Consider the following 18746-nt stretch of genomic DNA (forward strand, 5'->3'; position numbering starts at 1 on the left):
AAATAGATGAAAAATTAATTGTTATAGAAATTACTCTTGTCTCAGGGAAACTACAGATTGGTCTGTAGGTAATCTTTAATATTAAGACCCAGTGAGAAGATCACGAGGAAAAGGTACAAAAGTGTGCATCCTGAGAAAAACTGAACTGTAAAAGCTTTGGCCATGATTGTAAAGGAGAAAACAAACAATAATTGCATCTCATAGCACAGTATAAATCAAAGAAAAGCACATTAATGCTGTGTAAGTCACAGACATTGCTGAGTATTTTCTGCCTCCTTAGAGTATTTCATACATTTTAGCAGTGAAGCCCAGAAACATATATAATAAGGGTAGTTGTGGAATTGCTGGTAGTAATTTATATTTTTCAGCACTCAAGTGGTTCAGTAACTCTTGGTACTGATCTTTGGCTGATCATATAGTGGTTTGGGTTGGAAGGGGACCCTGAAGATCATCTAGTTCCAATCCACCTGCCATGGAACAGGACACATTTCACTAGACCAGGTTGTTCAAAGCCTTATTGAACATGGCTTTGAGCACTTGCAGGGATGGGGCATCCACAGTTATGCTGGGCAACCTGTGTTTTGCCACCCTCACAATAAATATTTCCTTCCTAATATCTGATGTAAACCTACTCTCTTCCAATATAAACCCATTCCCCCTTGTCCCGTCTCTACGTGCCATTGTAAATAGTCTTGCCTTCTCTTTTCCACACTGAACAATCCCAAATCTCTCAGCCTTTTGCCTCTGCTCCAACCTTCTGATCATCTTTGTGGCTTCCTCTGGACTCCCTCCAGCAGGTCCATGTCCTTCCTGTGCTGGGCCCCAGAGCTGCTGCAGCCCTGCAGGTGGGGTCTCAGCAGAGCAGAGCAGAGCAGAGGGGCAGAATCCCCTCCCTGGCCCTGCTGCCCACACTGCTCTGGATGCAGCCCAGGACACGTGTGGCTCTCTGGGCTGGGAGTGCCCCTGGCTGGGTCATGTCCAGCCTCTCAGCCACCAGCACCCCCAAGTCCTTCTGGGCAGGGCTGCTGTGATCTGTCCATCCCCAGCCTGTGCTGGTGCCAGGGCTGCTCTGACCCAGGTGCAGCACCTGGCACGTGACCTTGTTAAATCTCATCAGATTCCCATGGGCCCTCTCCTAGAGCTTGTCCAGGTCCCTCTGGATGGTATCAAGTGAATTCAGCTTGATGTCATCTGCAAATTTGCTGAGGGTGCACTTGATCCTTCTGTGTATGTCATTAATGAAGGTACTAAACCACACTGGTCCCAGTACAGACCTTGAGGGACACCACTTGTCTCTGCTGTCCATTGGAACTCATCCATTGACCATGACCCTCTGGATGCCACCTTCCAACCAATTCCTAATCCACCTAACAGTTCACCCATCAAATCCCTCTCTCCAGTTTGGAGAGAATATTGTGGGGGATTGTGTGAAAGGCTTTACTGAAGTCCAGAAAAAGTGTATCTGTAACCCTTCCCTTACCCACTGATGCAGTCACTCATCATAGAAAGCCACTGGCTTGGTCAGACAGGACCTGCCCTTCCTGCAGCCATGCACCTACATGAGCCAATTCCCTCAGGACTCTGGGATGCATCTCCTTGGGTACATTCAGGTTCCTCAAGTGGTCACAAACCTCACTGTCTTTTACAGTGGGAAGGACTTGGCTCTCCCAGTCCTCATCCTTTTATCCATCCAGTCAAGAGCTGTGGGAAGAGTTTCCCATTGAAGACTAAGGCAAAAGTCGTTAAGTACCTCAGCCTGCCCTTTTTCTGTTGTTACCAGTTCTCCAGTTTTCCAGTGCTGTTTATCAGAGGGGGTACACCTCTTCCTTGACCTTCTTTTTCTGGTTCACGTACCTGTGGAAGCCCTTCCTATTATTCTTTGTGTCCCTTGCCAGTTCCAGTTTTGTTGCCTTGGCCTTTCTCATGGCCTTCCTACACAGCTGTGTTTCATCTCTAAACTCTTCATAGGTCATCTGTCCTGGTTTCCACTGCCTGTGCATTTGCTTCTTTCCCTTAACTTTGACCAGCAAGTTCCTACTGAGCCATGATGGTCTCTTGCCCTCCTTGTCTGATTTCTTGCCCCTGGGGATTGCCAGCTCTCATGCTCTGTGGAAGAGCTGCTTAAAGATCTGCCAGCTCTCTTCTACTCCCTTGTCCCTGAGGGCAGTCTGTCAGGAGATCCCACTGACTAGGTTCCCAACAGACTGGAAGTCTCTTTCCTAAAGTTGAAGAGCTGAACTCCTGACCCAACCGCTATCCTTCAGGGCTGCACACTCCAGCAGTGCATGACCCCTGCAGCCCAGGCTGCCTCCAGTCCTGGTGTCCCAGTTAGCTCACTTGCATTGGTGACCAACCATCCTGTACCACATTCCCTCTGGCAGGGCTGTCTGTCACCTGGCTCAGTAAGTTATCCTCCACGCATTCCAGGAGTCTCCTGGATTGCCACAGTCCTCCAAGCTACATTCCCAACAGCTGCTGGGCTGGCTGAGTTCCCCTGCAGGACACAATCCTCGGGCACAAGGCCTCCTGTGCTGGAGCAAAGGTTTGGTCAATGGGCTGCCCTTGGTCAGGCGGCTGTAGCAGACCCCAGCCAAAGGCTCCCCTTGCTGCCTTGGTCCCTGACTCCTACCCACAGCTTTCCACCACATGCTCATGGGTATTCTTCAGGGACAGCTCTTCACACTGCCTATTTTTTGGATTGTGCTATCTTTTGTACCCACTTGAGAAAGTAATAGCGGGCTGTGGTCCATGCTCTTGACATGGTCTACCCTCTTGGCAGTATTATGCATCTTAGTCCCTGGCAGGCATGTTACCTCTTGTGACTCTGTCAGGACAGCATGATATTATGATTTGAAAGTTCATGCTGCCTTCCCAAAATAGTAATTTGGAGATAAAGTTTATTTAAGAGCTGGTATTTAAATAGCCATATATTGCTGCATGTATTGAAACTCAGCTCTTGAGGAATCTAAACATAGGCATGTGTACCATCTTACATTAACAGTGGAAGTTGCACTCAGTCGTAATTCAACCAGTACCAGTAGTTAACAATAGTTTTTTAGTTTGGTTATATATCATTTGTACTCAGTTCTTCCATTCTTTTAATCATTTGTAGAGGCATATTAAAGGTTGATGCCTAGTCTAAATTGCAATCTAAAATTCTCTTTGGAGTGATTTGCTTGTACCAGGTAGCAGTAGCTTCTACCTCTGTGGGCTAATCAGTCAGGAGCTGAGAGCCACTGAGAGCCACCTGGCTTCAGCAAATATCCAAGCCTGGGCACACTTGGAGCATACCAGCATGCACGGCTCAGGACGCAGGAGCAAGGCTAAAGCATAGTGCTGCAGGACTGCTGAGGTGGGTTTTGCTAAGATGGTTAGCAATTGTATCAAGGTCTAGTTTAAGGAGTGGGAGGTGAGGGTTATTTACTTAAATTAGCAAGGTTTCAAATGCAACAGAACATTCAGAAACATAGGAAAAACAATAACAACTACCAACTCACATATGTTACCATAAAGAGAAATTAGGGTATAATTTTATTAACTTTAATCATGCTGAAGGTATTGAACCTCAAAAAGACTACAAAACTATCGTGGTCTACTACAAGCTATAGGACTAGTGCTGGCAACTCGGAATTGAAGAATTATTCAGCAAGAGCAAGGACAAACAGGTAAGAAAGTTTCTGCATAGTGAGAGATTCATAGTTTACCTTTGTTTTGCTGCCTGGTTGTTTCTACAGAAACATACACATTCTGCTTAGTGAAGAGTGTTTTCTTTATTTTTTCGTTTTAACAACTAAACTTTCAAATTCATTTACTCCAAAATAAATCATTTTGAAAGAATAGGGTGCAAGGAGAAGTTGTTTGGTTACTGTTGATGGCAGAATATAAACATAGGCTTGATGCATTACAGTAAAAATAACGTAATATTTCTGCTTATTTTTCTTTGACATTTTATGATGTTGTATAAAAGGGTAATGTATTTTTTCCCTTCATACCCTGCTTTAATTCTAATAATTAATTTCTAAAGAAAAATAGCCGAAATAAAAATGGGTCTGAAGCTAGAGACAAAATAATGGAAGATATAAATAGAATAGTATGTGAAAGGATAGTGGAAATAATGGAAGTGGTTTTAGAACTGGGACATGATACAGTATAAGAAATAATGAATTACGCAGAAAAGATAAATTGAGCTTTCCTGATGATCTTTTCTACTAACTCAGGAGCAAGGTGACATTTTGCAACATTTCAAAAGCAATATATTTAAATTTGAGGAAGGCATTTACTTTTACTTCCCCTGTTTTTTAAACACAACATGTACTTAAGTTCTGGTCATCCAGTGCAAGTGCACATCAACAAAGAAATATACAGATACATACAAAAACCCAAGGTCTCTAAATTCCCTTCATCTGAGCCTTTGGGCTAATTGCTGATATTTGGTGATAGGATGAAATCCTTTTGCATATTTTGCTTTGCAATAGTACATTGTCAAAAGGAGCATTAATTTTTTTTTTTTTAATATTCAGTTACTGAACTGCCTAGTTTTGCATACAATATCTTACATGCTTGAATTAATTTTAACTTAGCACTTAAATGCCCTAACATGGTTTCTGGTAAGCAATATACAGGTAAGTTAAATTGTCCCAAGCCCTCATCTGACTTTCTGTGTGCACCCTGAAGCAAGTAAGTGAGGATTGGACTCTGTTCCCTTCTTTTTCTGACAGTTTATTTTTCTCCCCTTCCACACATTTCTGTTTATTTTGACATAAAATTTACACTTGTTTAACACATTAAATGTTTTGTTGTACAGAAGCCATGCTTTGCTATGTTTACACATGTGGTTTGATTGCTGATAGGAGCCTTTGTGCATGACCCTTTGTGATAAAAGCACTAATTCTGCTGTCTTTATCTCGGCTGGTACAGTTGTGCTTTTATATAGAACAGTTCAGTGAACTGTTTGGAAGAGAAAGAGACTGTGAATGCCACTGCATTTCCAGTCCCTCAGGTAACTGGTTTTGCCTCAAAAGGTGCAAGGTGAACTACTCTTCAATGGCTGGTAACTCTGTTGTGTTACCTGCTGTGACTGTAGTGCCACAAATCCTGGTTCACTTAAATTGTGTACATTGTGGTGCATATACATTTATATTGCCACAGAGGCACGTTTCATATTGCCCAGAGAGGCTGTGGATGCCCCATGCCTGGAAGTGTTCATGGACAGATTGGATGGCGCCCTGAGCAGCCTAGTGTAATTAGTATAGGGACATCCCTGCCCTTAGCAGAGGGATTAGAACTAGATGGACTTTAAGGTCCCGTCCAACACAAAGCATTCTATGATTTTATGATCTTTACAGGTAGTATTATTCTAAACTCCTTTTTTCTATCATACGTGCATAGGAGAGAGGGCAAAAGTGAGTTTTGCTGGCTTCCAGCACTGCTTTTCCAGTCCTCTCCAGGTCTTGGCCTACTCTCTTCCTGCTCCTGGTGACTTGCCTCCTTTGCCCACCTTCCAGTCATGGCTTTCAGAGAAGAGGGAAGATGATTCTGCCCTTAGCACCATCTCATGGAGCATGTGGGTTGTGGGTTGCCATCCACACCTTCATATACCCCTCTGGCTCAACCCAAACCTGTTTTTTCTCCTTGATGGGAAGGATTTAGACTAAGCCTTGAAAAACCAGCTGGCAAGTCACATGTCATGTTCAGGAAAGAGCAAGAGCTGTTGGCACACTTCAGTCCTGGACACCTTCCATTCTGTGAAAACTCTGGTGGACTCTGGACATGTGCAGGAGGTGGTGAAAGGCCTTCTCTTGCAGCAGCCGTGGCTGGCAGGCATTCAGCTGCCAGGCACAGCAAATGGTAGGAGAGTGAGGGCGCTCCCAGCCACCCTGCAGAGCTTCAGCCGTGTCTCGGACCATGGGCACCCACCAGCTTGGGCTCACAGCAGCTCACACCCTAAGCCCAGCACTTGGAACACAGCAGGCAAGGGAGGTGTAGGGAAGGCAGGACCCTTTTGAGAGGCAGCATCAGCTTTTTACCTTCCGTAACACATCTGCTGGGGATAGTTATAGGCTGAGAAGTCCATACCTGTCTGAGGCCTCCCTGTTGCAACAGCTGCCACTCTTGGAGACCCTGACAGACCCCAGCTGCAGGTCCACAAGGGGCAGCTGGCTCTGCCCTGGGCCACTGCAGAGCCTCTGGTCTCCTAAAAGGTGCCCAGGAAATTGCTTGTGTATAACAGTGTACCTTGCTGCAGTGAAGCCCTTCCCTCTCTTTGTAGATGGTGTTTGACACAGGGAATAGTTTGATCCTGTAGTATCTATAATCTCCTATAATCTTAATTTTGTTTTTTTGTATATTTATGTGAAGACTCTTAGGCACCTAATTGCTCTCTGCATGCACCAGCAGTGCACAGCATGCCAGCACTTACTGAACCCGGTTTGAAAAGTGAATGACTCTGAAACATCAGTGGTGAAGGAGGTAGAATTGAAGAAAGAGACACCAGTTCAGTTATTTCTTTAGACATTTTTTTCAACACTGTCAAAAAAACAGTAATCCCACTTGGTACCCATCCCACCTGGTACCATTAATTCCTCCCTCAGCTGTCTTTCTATATGTTTGCAGATGTATCCCCTAAAGAAAAACAGGAGGATCATTTGAGTTTAAAATCCTCATAAACTTTTGTATGAGACAGCAGTGTTTTGGTGGGATTTGTGATAGATTTTGGTGATCCAATAATTTCATTCATACAATTTGGAGTGTAGCCCTACAGACATTTAGATTTGACACAGCTAGGAAGGACTACACTGCGGCAAGGCAAAATGCACTCCTGTTCTTTTCCTCTTGCTCCTTGTTGTGTCAGTGCTATGCTAGAACAGCACCAAAGTGGTTACTTTTATCAGAAAACAAAAAAGGCACCTCTTTGATACTGAGTCCAAAAATAACCATTCTGCTTTGTATGGATCTGTGGGTCTCTGCCAGTGCCTGGGCTTGGGCAAAGTTAGTTGGTGGCTCAGCTTCATGTAATTGAAAGTCATTTTGATTTCTGCACTGTGGTGTAATTGCTCAGAAAAACATGTTATTTGATGATTAAGATTCTGGAGTGAATTGTGTTCTTTTGGGTTCTTGCACTGTTTCTCCATCAGGGACTTGGTTTCATTGGTGTGCAGCTGCTGGAGTTGATTTACAGTGCTGCGGCTGTGGCTAGTCATAAATAAATCCTCTTATATAGTTGTTATGAACACCTGTTAGATCATCTGTCAGCAAAGCGCTGTTCACATTTATCATGGTGCGGTAGTTATTTTACCTCAATCCATTTCCGACTGACTCGGCCTCCATCACTGGATTACTATTACCACACCATAATCGCTCGTTTCCACTCCATGTTACAACTTGCAGATAAAAGATTTCACTACTTGGCCAAATTTCATAAATAAAGGAGCAGTTCAGTGCAGTAAAAGTTTATTTTTGTCATCATTTGTCACCCCATTATTCTATAAATCAAATGGAATAGCGCTATTGCTAGCTCAGGCGTTGCTGTCAGCCCTAGGCACGGAAATGGTCCGTTTCTTCTTTTTAGATGAGATGACATGTCTTTCAGACTTAACTGGCTTATGGCTTTGTTTCACCCATTTTATTTTATCGGCCCTTCAGAAAAATCCTTGGGGACCAGAGAGACTAAAGAAGTAAAATGGAATCAGAAAACACAGTAAAACATTCTGCTTTAGCTGTGTTACGTACATTTCCCTCCCCCGCAATCATTCATTTACAAACTCCTCTGAAAAAATAATGGATCTGGATATAAACAGCCCCTCAACGCATTCTCCAGCTTTACTCAGACTTTATCATTCATGTCAAACCCTGGGTATGGAAGGGCTCCGGAGAGGGTGCTACAAAGTCCTGCTAATGCTTCTGCTCCTAAATGGATTTCCAGACTGCTCAGGGATTGAATTGTAGAGTTGTGCTTTTGTTTCAAAGGTCTGTGCTGATGACTTGCATTTTAGGGCCTGAACCGCCTCATAATGCTGTGTTATGCCTCACTACACAGTTTTACAACAAAAACCTTCAGGATTCAGGATGTTCCCTCGTGCCTTCCCAGACAAAATCTTCACAGAAATGTTGTTTGCTTTTTTTGGGTTTTCAATAATTTCCTGACTCTAGCTATAAAATCTGTACTTGGGCCATGCCTTGATTTTTTGGCTCTGTGTCTGTTACAGATGCTTGGGGTTTTCTTGATTTATTGAGAAGTTAAGAGATGGATCTCAGACTAAATTTTGAAGAAAGCAATATTCCTTGGTTTAAACAGAGCCAGATAGGACGATGATAAAGAGATGGGGTAATAGAAAAGGGTTTATAGTTGATATTATACTTCTGAGTTGGTTCTAATTCAAGTTACATTCTTCATAGTCATTATGTAGCTCATAAATTCAATAAAGTGTTTTACTATTACTATAAAAATGACAGGAGGGGGGTTTTATGTTGTAAGTTTCGTTAGTTGCTCTTCCTGTTTTATGTTGAAGTTCTCAGGCCGTTATGTCATTAAACTCCATGGAGTCTGAAGGGCTCAGGCCCCTCTGTTCCTTACCACTGGTGCAGTGCCTGCTGTGGGGCAAATGTCTGTGTGACCAGTCTCTGTCCATCATCACTTTCCTTGTCAATGGCTCTCTTTGCTTTCATTTCGGATTTGTTTTTTATTTGGAAGTTCAGGTACCTGCCTTTGTGAGGAGACAATCGGAGTTTCAGGGCTGCTGTGGCCCCGCTTTGGATTCTGAGCCGTGGACATCAACTCTCACTCTGGCTGAGTCACTCGTGTGAAAATGGCCTAACCCTCTCATTGCAGTGGGTCTCAGATGGCTGTGGGAAGAACCTGCTGACAAAGGGGCATGCCACACTATGGAAATAAAATTACTTCTTAGTTCACCCTTCCTTTTTCCTTCCCAGAGACACCTGCTCTGTGGTTTTCTCCAACCACTTTTGTTGCAAAATTCAGCACATATCTGTGTTTGAGATTCTTGTTCGGTTTGTCTGTGCACAAATGCTTGCAAACATAGCCTTAAGCATTTGCTGTGAAAGTTTCTAAAGGCAAATCCAGGAAGGGTTTTCCTTTTTCATTGATGGGGAGATGAATTTTTTTCAAAGGCACTGTAGAAATTCTGTTATTTCTGCTTTATTAGGGGAAAGAAGCATCCAATATCTGACCCTAGAGCCTATGCTTTCTCCAGATGTTTGCTTTGCACACAAATAATCTGCATGAAAACGGCAACTGCTAATTCAGTGGCCAAAGTGCATCAGGGCCCTAATCTAAAACCTCCCAATCCATCCAGCTGTCTGGCATTTGCTATTATAGGGCACCAACAGAGAAATGAGGCTGTGGCTTTATCGCTGCACCCTGGGTGACAACTTGATTTTCTGCTTTCACCGCAGGCAGCAGCAGCCCAACATGATGGGGCTGTTAATTTGTGCATTTCATGGTGTCTGTCAGGGGGCTGGGAGAGGAGGGTTTCAGGGGAAGGGAATGGAGCATGTCCCAGCCTCGGAAGCACCTGTCTGCATTGACGGCAGAGAGCACTTCTTATTAGCGTGCAGGTCTCTAAATGCAGCCCCGGGATGACAGCCTGGCATTCCCAGCACCCACACAGTGTGACAGGCGCAGGCAGCCGGTCCCATTGTTTGCCCTTGATGAGCATGTCATTAATGGAAATGGAAGAAAGTGAGGGCCACATCAGTATTCAAATAGCCTCCATCCTCTCTGCCATTCAACTGCCTGGCTCAGGCGGCTGCAGATTTCCTTCTGCAGCTCCACTTACACGTTTTCACAGATTTATTCCCATTGCATACAAATCCCCTCCATGTGGCTCTGGCCCCATGCTTCCCCATTCCCCTCACATGCACAAACATATTCTCCAGCATCTTCTGATCCACCAAAAATAAAGTGGGTGTTCTTCCCCTTGCTCCCTGTTTTGTGAATTGCTTAAGTACCATTACTAAATACTTGCTATTGACAATCCAGGAAATGGAAGATACTATTTATTTAAACTTGAAGCATCAAGCAAGGAGCTGATATATTGTTTGTAACGTCCTTGTCTTCTCACAAGCAGTTATTGATGCTTGTCTGAGTGACGTCTTTCACTACAATACATTGCAATATGTTTGGTTTGGAACATTTTACCTAGTAGGTATGAAGTAAGAGGATTACAGGCAAGAGGAGAAATTACTAAAAAATCCATAAGCCTCCTTAATGACAATATTACTGAAAACATCATTAGAGTAATGCTGCTCTCCCTCAAAACCTTTTTTCAAAGTTCTATGCTTTAATAACAGCCAGACCATGGATATGTGGAGACAAATGGCCATCTCACCGGGGTACACCACCTTAGGCTGCCAGTACCCCTTTGACCTTGCATGTACCTTGTGATCTCTTTGGAGGCAGGTGGTATGTCTGCCTTCTGTATTTTTATGCATGGACCACAGCAGAACGCAGGTTGACCATTAGTGCTCCTGAGCAGTCCAGCAAAACAAATAACAAAATATCATACTGCTGCTATGAAGAATGTACCTTGAGCACACTGGCATCTGGCCAGATCTTAAATGTATGTTTTTGTGCTTTAGTTTTGTGTTAGTCTGTTTCTGTAATAATATAATTAGTGCTCACAGGGGAGGCTATTGACACTACCACCAGGATCAGTTTGTCTTTCCAGTATTTCCAAATCATTCTTGTTACACATCCAGCTTGCAGGTTTTATGTGGTACCTCTTGTCTTTTGTCTGCTCTTGTCCTCTCCAACCAGTAATTTAACCTCAAAACTAAAGCACTCTTCACTAAAGCTCCAATAAAAGCCTAGAGTCAAACATGAATGTACGTTGCTGGGTGATTTCCAAAACCTAGGACATTCTGTAGCCCTGTTTTACCCCAGGAGCTGGAGAAAGTGGGCCCAGAGATTTTCCATTTGTCATTTCTAAATCATTAGTTAGTACTAAAACTACATAGTAGAAGCACAGCTGTTACAAAACGTTTTGATAAGCAAAACCACTGCTTCCTCATGCTGTCATTCCTCACACTCCTCCCAGCACTGCTCTAGACTCAGAAATCCTACTGTGATGTAGAGAGGGTTGGTCTTGGATGTGTTTGCCCTAACAGGTGCTTTTCTTCCACTAGTGCCTGTAGGGACTGCCCAAGCCCTCTGTTCCCTGCAGCTTGGGTCCTGGAATAAGTGCAGTGGTGGTATCCATCTGGTTTTGGCTATGATCTCTGGGAGCAGGATGGTGAAATATTTGGGTTGCCACTGAGGTGCCGAAGGTGCATCTCAGCATGATGACCTTTGTGAGCACAGGTGCATTCTTTTGTCTTGGCTCCTACTGCTTCCCCTGATCTTCTTTCTTTTGCTGACCAGTTTGGATTGCAGAATATGGGTTGAGTCTCACTGTTCCGTACTTTGTGCAGAGCACTCTGATTTCAGTAGGAACCTCTAGGTGTTGCTGTGATATAAATAATAATTGTCTTTGGGCATTAATTCAAAGAGGGCAGATAAAGTTGAGTGAGACCAAGAGAAGAGACCTAAGTTCTCTTGTTTAAAATTATTAATAATTTCTTCTTAGTTTAGTAATTCAACAAATTGCAGCAACTTCATTTCATCAGGCTGCTTTCAGCTCAAATTTAAAAAAAAAATTTAAAAAAAGGTTTTGCCTTTGTTTCCATTGACATTGGCAAACACCCAAAGACCAGTCTTTCTTCACCAGAAATACATCCAGAAATGGCTGTAAGAATATGCTGAAAACATTAAAATTAAAGCCAGCTATGGTGTTATGGCAAGTCAAGTAGCCTCTTCCTGGGTCACAGCCACAAGCAACATCCAAACAAAATTAGGGGACAAGTAGCTTATCAAGACAAAGCAGAAAATTTTCAAAACTGATATATCAAAAAATTGTGTTCTAGAAATCAAAATGTTACCATCTTGAATATTAGAGAAGGAGAATTTTATGTGGCAACCGTCCTAAAACAGCATCTTGCACAAAGGACATATCAGGGACAACAGAAACAAGTTAAGAAAAATACTAAATCCTCTTCTGGAGGAATTGGCTACTGTCCTGCTTTTAAAACTAAGTCCATTTTAAAAGTAATTTGGAAAACGTGACAGATATGTATCTAATCTGGCACCAGGATGTAGAACTTACAAATGGAGAACAGAGCTCCATAGCAAAAGTTTATGGGGTACATTTTCAGAAATAATGAGTAATTTTAAATGCATCATGCATTACTGGAAACTACAGACAGCACCTGATTTTCTCAGTTCGATTCATGGTCCACTGAGAAGCAAATCCTTGGCCCATCTTCAGTTGGACATGCAAAAGCTGAAACAAATGAGATGGATATGCCTATATCCAGCTGTACCCAATGGCTTGCAGATAGTGACAATCTGATTGCAGACTTGGTCTGGAATATCGTTATCTCAAGCAGACTTTATCTGCTTGAGGTGAGATTGTGGCTCCTGCATTTGTAACACCTTGACTTGTCAAAGAGCTGTCCATATTCTGCTTTATGGCTTAACCCTCCTATGAATTCAGTGGAGATCAGAAGTCGTCCATAATTTGTTTTCTTTAGGTTTGAATAAATCAGAGATAGTTTTTATCTTTGGCAATGCAGTGTAGAAATTCTGTGGATGACATCCAAAGGACAGGTCCAGATTTGTCATCTGCGGAGCAGATCTGTGCACATACAAAGGTGCACCATGAGCAAGAGGACAATTTCACAAACAGTATGTAGTTTTTTAACTCACCAGGCTTGTACACTTTTTTCTTCAGGGAAGATATCATTTTTCCTGTGTAAACAGCTTTGTGATACACATGTTATATCGCTCTGCTGTGGAGGAGAGTGTAACAGCCTTTAGGTAACATGCTAACTGTTATTGCAATACCTAAAAGATCCTTGGGAAGATCATTGAATAGTGTGTTCCCCATGTCCATGATGAATAGAAAGTAAAGTAGCAAGGCTAGGTTTAGGCACAGGAAAATTATCTGACACAAGGGACAGTGCAGTCACAGAACAGGCTGGCTGGAGAGGTTGTGGAAGTTCCAGAAGTAGAAATCATTGCAAGTTAAGTAAAGAATCTGTCAGTATGACATACAGTACAGCTTTAGGACACAGACAGGCTGATTTCCAGTCTTTTTTTTTTTTCTTTTTTTTCTTTTTTTTTTTTTTTCTGTGAATGTGTAAGGAATATTTAAAATCTAGTTGATCTTTCATCCTATGTACTCCTTGATTAAGTTTATATACTGGGACTATATTACTAGGGAACAAAAAAAAGTTTGTTCATTTGCCTTCTGCTTTGCTCTTTTCTGTGCTCTCATCTCCTGGCCAGGTGTCTGCCTTGCTTTTTCTTTGGTCTGTGAAGTGATCAAACACACAATTATGAAGATGTGGAGTTGCATAAATTATGAATTAAGATTACATGCTTCCCAATACTCAGATTATTGTTACTAAGTAATACACATCACAGTGACTGTTTTTTACACCACTAAGTGCTGCTAGCTTCTGCCTTTCTAGAGGAGAAACATATTCTGCACTGGTTCTCTGTAGCAAAATATCTGCCTATTTTGCTTGTCAGAATATGTACTTCTCAGGAGGTGTAAAATCTCTCTATGGAACAATTAAAAAGTAACATAACACTGTCTTCTCTACTGCTAAATTTCTTAATTCACCTATTTACTCTTGCTGCATTCCATCATATCTCTCTTGACAACATATCTGAGCTGCCATTCTTTCTCAGAGACCTATTCTAAAAGCAGTTCTTCATAGCTTGGCACCCATTTTTATTGCTTCAGCTCTTCTGTGCGTTTTTCCATTCAAAATGTTGCAGTTTATTTACCAAGCTCTGTATTTGATATGTTTGAAGGAAACAAATAAGTAAAAATCTGTTATTTTTTTAAAGAGTCAGGCAGACAGCATCACTAACATTGCCTTTTTTCAAAGTACTTCTTTTAACCATGAAGAAATTTTCAGGCTGAATTTCCAGTGACCCTTAAAAGTCGCTGGTTTTTAATAGAGTATTTTCCTCAAGGACTTCATCTTTGCCTTCAATTTCATAATATTTAGAGCACATTCATCCATCTTCTCTTACCTTTTTTTTTCTTTTTTCCTTCTGGAATTCTAATGGATGTAAGCAGAGTTTTGCAGGAAGTCTCACTTCGCTGCTCCACTTCTGAAAGCAACTCCTTGGATCAACTCGCAGAACATAAAGGAAAGGGAAAGATAAAACTATTGCCAGTGCAATGCTTCCAGCATCCTCACAGTATGGCTTCTTCCCTGCACCTGAAAGTAAAAAACCATAGTGCTCACACTGGTGAGACTGGTAGTGTGCTGCAATACCTGGGTTCACCTTTTAAGGGGATGGTGTAGTTGTACTAATCGAAATTTTTTCCTTTCTTTTCACATACTTTGAAGTGAAAGTTTCTTCCCCTTTGGTTCTTCATTTCATCTGCAATTAACTAACGGGTTTATGTAGTCAGTTGACACCACATTTCCACAAAGCAGCTCTGCCACTCCCCTCCTCACCTGGCAGATGATACAAAATATATCAAAAGGTTCATGGGTTGAGATAAGGACAGGGAGAGATCACCCACCCTCATGGGCAAAACTGGTTTGATGGGAAAATTAATTTATTGCTAAGCAAATAAGAGTAGGATAATGACACAATAAAAACTAAAACCACATCTTAAAAAAAAAAAAAAAAGCTTCCCCCATCCCTCCCTTCTTCCTGGGTTTATCTTCATTGCTTTTTTTCTCTTCCTCCTCCCAGCAGCAGCATAGGGGAATGAGAAATGGGGACTTTGGTGAGCTCAACACTCTTTGTCAATTCTTTCTCTTCACACTCTTCCCCTGCTCCAGTGTTGCAAATCTCCCATGGAGGATGTTCCCTCACATGGTCCTTCCCATGTTCTGCAGTTCTTCATGAACTGCTCCAGTGCAGGTCCCTTCCATGGGATACAGTTCTTCAGGAATAGGCTGCTCCAGTGTGGGTGCCCATGGAATCACAAACTCTGCTAGCAAACCTGCTCCAGCACAGTCTTCTGATTGGGTCATAGTCTCCTTTGAAGATATTGACCTGCCTCAGAAGACTGCGTGAGGTCTTCCATGGACTGGAGGTGCTTCTCTGCTCCCCCATGGTCCTCCATGGGCTGCAGGGGCACATCTGCCTCACCATGATCTGCACCAGGGGCTGTGGGAAAATCTCGGCTTTGGTGCCTGGATAACCTCCTGACCCTCCTTCTCCACTGACTTTGCGTCTGCAGAGTAGCTTCTCTCACATAATGTCTGGGGATGGAGTTTCTCTTAGGCAGGTCTTTACCCACTTCCATCCTAGAGCCAGCTGGCTCTGGCTCTTTGGGACATGGGGGAAGCCTCTGGCATTTCCTCTCAGAAGCCACTTCAGTAACCCTGCACTACCAAAAGCTTGCCATGCAAACCCAGTAAAGTTTGGCTGGAAAGCTCTTGCTTTTCCTCCTGTACCTGCACATCCACTCTAAATTCATGTTTTCTTTATGTTTTCACAGAAATTCCATTCATGCTAGTACATGGATGGAAGACCCAAAGAGACTGAGGTGACATCATTATAGCACAGAATCCAAACACGGCAAAGAAATAGACATCTTTAGGAATGGTGGCGAAACTAGAAAAATTTTCAAAGTGGTCTCTAGACAATCAGAAGAAAAATAGTATGTGTTATTTAGATTTTTGTGACATACGTCATAGTCTTTGTGTTTCCCATATGAAAACATAATTCTCACAGCCCTAGGTGTGAGAAAGGATTGTTTCTCCATTTGTATTTACTGTCAAGATGAGAAGTGCGACTCTGACATATTTGGATGTATGTGTCTATATTTAATGAGGCTTTTAGTGCTTTTGTGGAATTTTGTGGAATTTTCTTATACATATTACACTGCCTCCTTTTACTTTATACCTCCCTTGTGTCATATAAGCAGGAGTGCTGTGGTGATCTGGAATTGTGTGTAAAATGTTCAGCCAGGGGTAGGCATGCTGGGTTTTTTTTAACAGAAAGCAAAGCAACAGGCTCCATAAGAAGGTGGAGGTACATTTTTTTGTGTATACATATATCTCTTGTCAAACTCATCTAGGTGCCTTGCCATTTACTTCTTGAGAAGTAAACGAGAGACAGATTTGTCAACACAGTCTTGTCATGAGGAAGACTTCATCTGGAAACGCAGCAGCAGAGATTACTCTTATTGTGCTGCAGATAATTTGGTATTATTTTCTTTATCATATCTTTGGTATTGTGCATGTTTTGAGAATAAGTGAGCCTCAATTTTGGCCTGTTTCTTCTGGATTTTTGCATTATTTAAATACTAAATGCATATATAAACATCTTTCTTTTTAAAAAGAAAAGTCTACAATGGAATGAAAGCCAAACATTATTTCTTCCAGATCATACATGGAATATTGCCCTCCTCATTGTATTGGTTTTGTTTAACTGACCATAGTCCTTTTTTCTGATTGTATACCCTATTATGCCCTGATATTTGTTTTTAATGAGATGCACTTCTGTTCTTTCACTGCTTACTAACACTTTAATTTGAGAAGCTGTTTTTGCTAGCCCTGCAAATATCCAATGTTCTTTCCAAAGTCAAGTCCATTTCCTACAATAACCTTGCTTTGACCTATTATCAGTTATGTCACAAATTATTCAGACTTTAATTGGTTCATCTTTTAACTACAAATTCACATGACTTAGCTTTATTACATAGCCCTGTGACAAGCTTATGTGGATTAAAGGGGTCTCACATTTTTAAGGAACTTTCTCTAGCTGCTTGTTCTTCCCTTCATTTTACTGCTATGATAGATTGTTATGGTTGTTAATATTAGGTTTTTAGATATACTCTTGTCATTCCTAAGGATGTGTTGTGTCTTAGGCATTATGTGGAACTTTTTTCAAAACCTAACAAGACTTTAGCATGTAAAGCATGAATATAGCAGTATGGAGGGTCTTCCCTTCTCCAGTTATTGCATGCTGTTTTCTCAGGAAATCTGAAGATGCTGTAGCTTCTTACCTCTTTTAGCCAGATCTTAAATAAAGGGATGAAATTTGCTTGGTACGTACCAAAAATAATTTAATACTGTAGCAAGTAACCAGCATGCAACACAGACACAGGTGGTAAAAGGCTAGGTGCTCTCCCTCTGATCCCTTGCTATCTTAACATAAGACAAAGACACTGTTTACACTATGACATCTAAATGACATCTAAACTAAACAAAAGCCCTACAGAAGAAGAATTTCAAGACAGGCCAGTAGTCAAACATATCTATTTGCACTAAACATGCCCTGGAGATGGATAGCTAGAAAGGACTTGCCTCTCTCCGACAGTCTCTATAGAGAATTGGGTTTTTTTAATAAGCAAACCAAGGAGTGGCTGTCTTTTTCCATACAGAACATTATATTATCTGCCATACTAATGTTTTGCCTGTTGGTAAGATTCCTACCTTTTATTCAGATGCATGGCTAGGTCTCTAGCGGCTGCTCAGGATGCACCACAAAAAGGGAGAAAGAGTCTTATCCTTGATGCAGCCACCACCTAAAACAATGCTTGAAGGAGAATAGCTATTCAGTCAGCCCAAGCATCCATTCATATTGCATAGGGCTTGTTGTTCTGCCGTCTCTCATCTCTCCATTAATTAATGGTGAAAATGCATATAACTAGGAAAACAGCAAACATAAGCAGGGAATTAATTTATTTTTCATAAATAGAGATTGCCTCATCAGTAGAAAAGCAAAGACTTGAAGTGTCTCTTCATGTTCCAATTTTTGTTCTGAAGCTGCCTGTTCCATTGCTTTCTCATCTCTTCTATTTAAACCAAACAACAATCAGTAGACGATGACATTAAAAAAATATTGTGGCTAAGGAAGAAAGTACTTTTGAGAGAGATCCAGGTTCAGCAGCTGGAAACGAGGAAAAAAATTGGGACTACACCAGTCTAATTGGTTTTGTTATAGAACAAAATTAGCTGAAGCCAAAGAGCAGTAAAATGCACTCACCTTTATTGTAAGCATTTGAAGCTGTGCTAAATGGCATGGGGGAAAAATCTGCTCTTTGCTCATGGCACAAGGCATATATTAGAAAATAAAAATAATTAGTTGTAGAAACAACAGTTGAATTGTGCAAAGTGTTTTGCCTGGATTCCAGGAATGGTGGCTTTAATGAGGCCCTACACTTCACAAATGCTAAAGCTGTTCCTAAATGAGGTTTAATAGGATATTTTCACTTTCTTTCAGCTCTTTGTCCTCAAACACATAGGTACCCCCGAGTGTGCACACATTATTTAAGCAAGTTTTACACAATTCATCTCAACATGATGAATATGCTACTAAACATAAAACAGCTCCCTATCAGATCCTCACACAAGAAATCAGTGGCCTTCAAATCAAATCCGAGGCCTATTTGCCTCTTCTGCTCTGCATTACAAAAAAGGATTTTAATTAGCCAAGAGACACCATTCCCATCGTCCATTAAATGCAACTGGAATCCTAATTTCTTAGCTACACAAAATAGTAATAGTAATTAACTGAATTAATCCTAATTTCTTAGCTACAACAAATAGAAATTAACTTTTGAAAAACAATATTTAACAAGCCAGTGCTGGCTGGAGTTAGGAATATGGCCTGTCACGTTGCAGGACCTAAGTGATTGGCTTTATACTTTGGGTTGTAAAGATAACTGTGTGAATCCAAAGGTGTGTCCCTTAAAAAGGAGAGA

At 41.7% G+C, this 18746-nt stretch overlaps 1 long non-coding RNA gene across 1 annotated transcript in view; it reads left to right on the top strand.

The window, feature by feature from the left end:
* The first annotated feature begins 3290 nt into the window (after nt 1-3290).
* Nucleotides 3291-18746, top strand: part of LOC121363680 — a 63094-nt gene continuing 47638 nt past the window's right edge. Inside the window, exon 1 of the long non-coding RNA XR_005956769.1 lies at nt 3291-3352. This is a non-coding gene — a long non-coding RNA (uncharacterized LOC121363680). The remainder of the gene's footprint in view (nt 3353-18746) is intronic.

Source organism: Pyrgilauda ruficollis, unplaced genomic scaffold (assembly GCF_017590135.1).
Source record: "Pyrgilauda ruficollis isolate IOZ18807 unplaced genomic scaffold, ASM1759013v1 scaffold74, whole genome shotgun sequence".
NCBI lineage: Eukaryota > Metazoa > Chordata > Aves > Passeriformes > Passeridae > Pyrgilauda > Pyrgilauda ruficollis.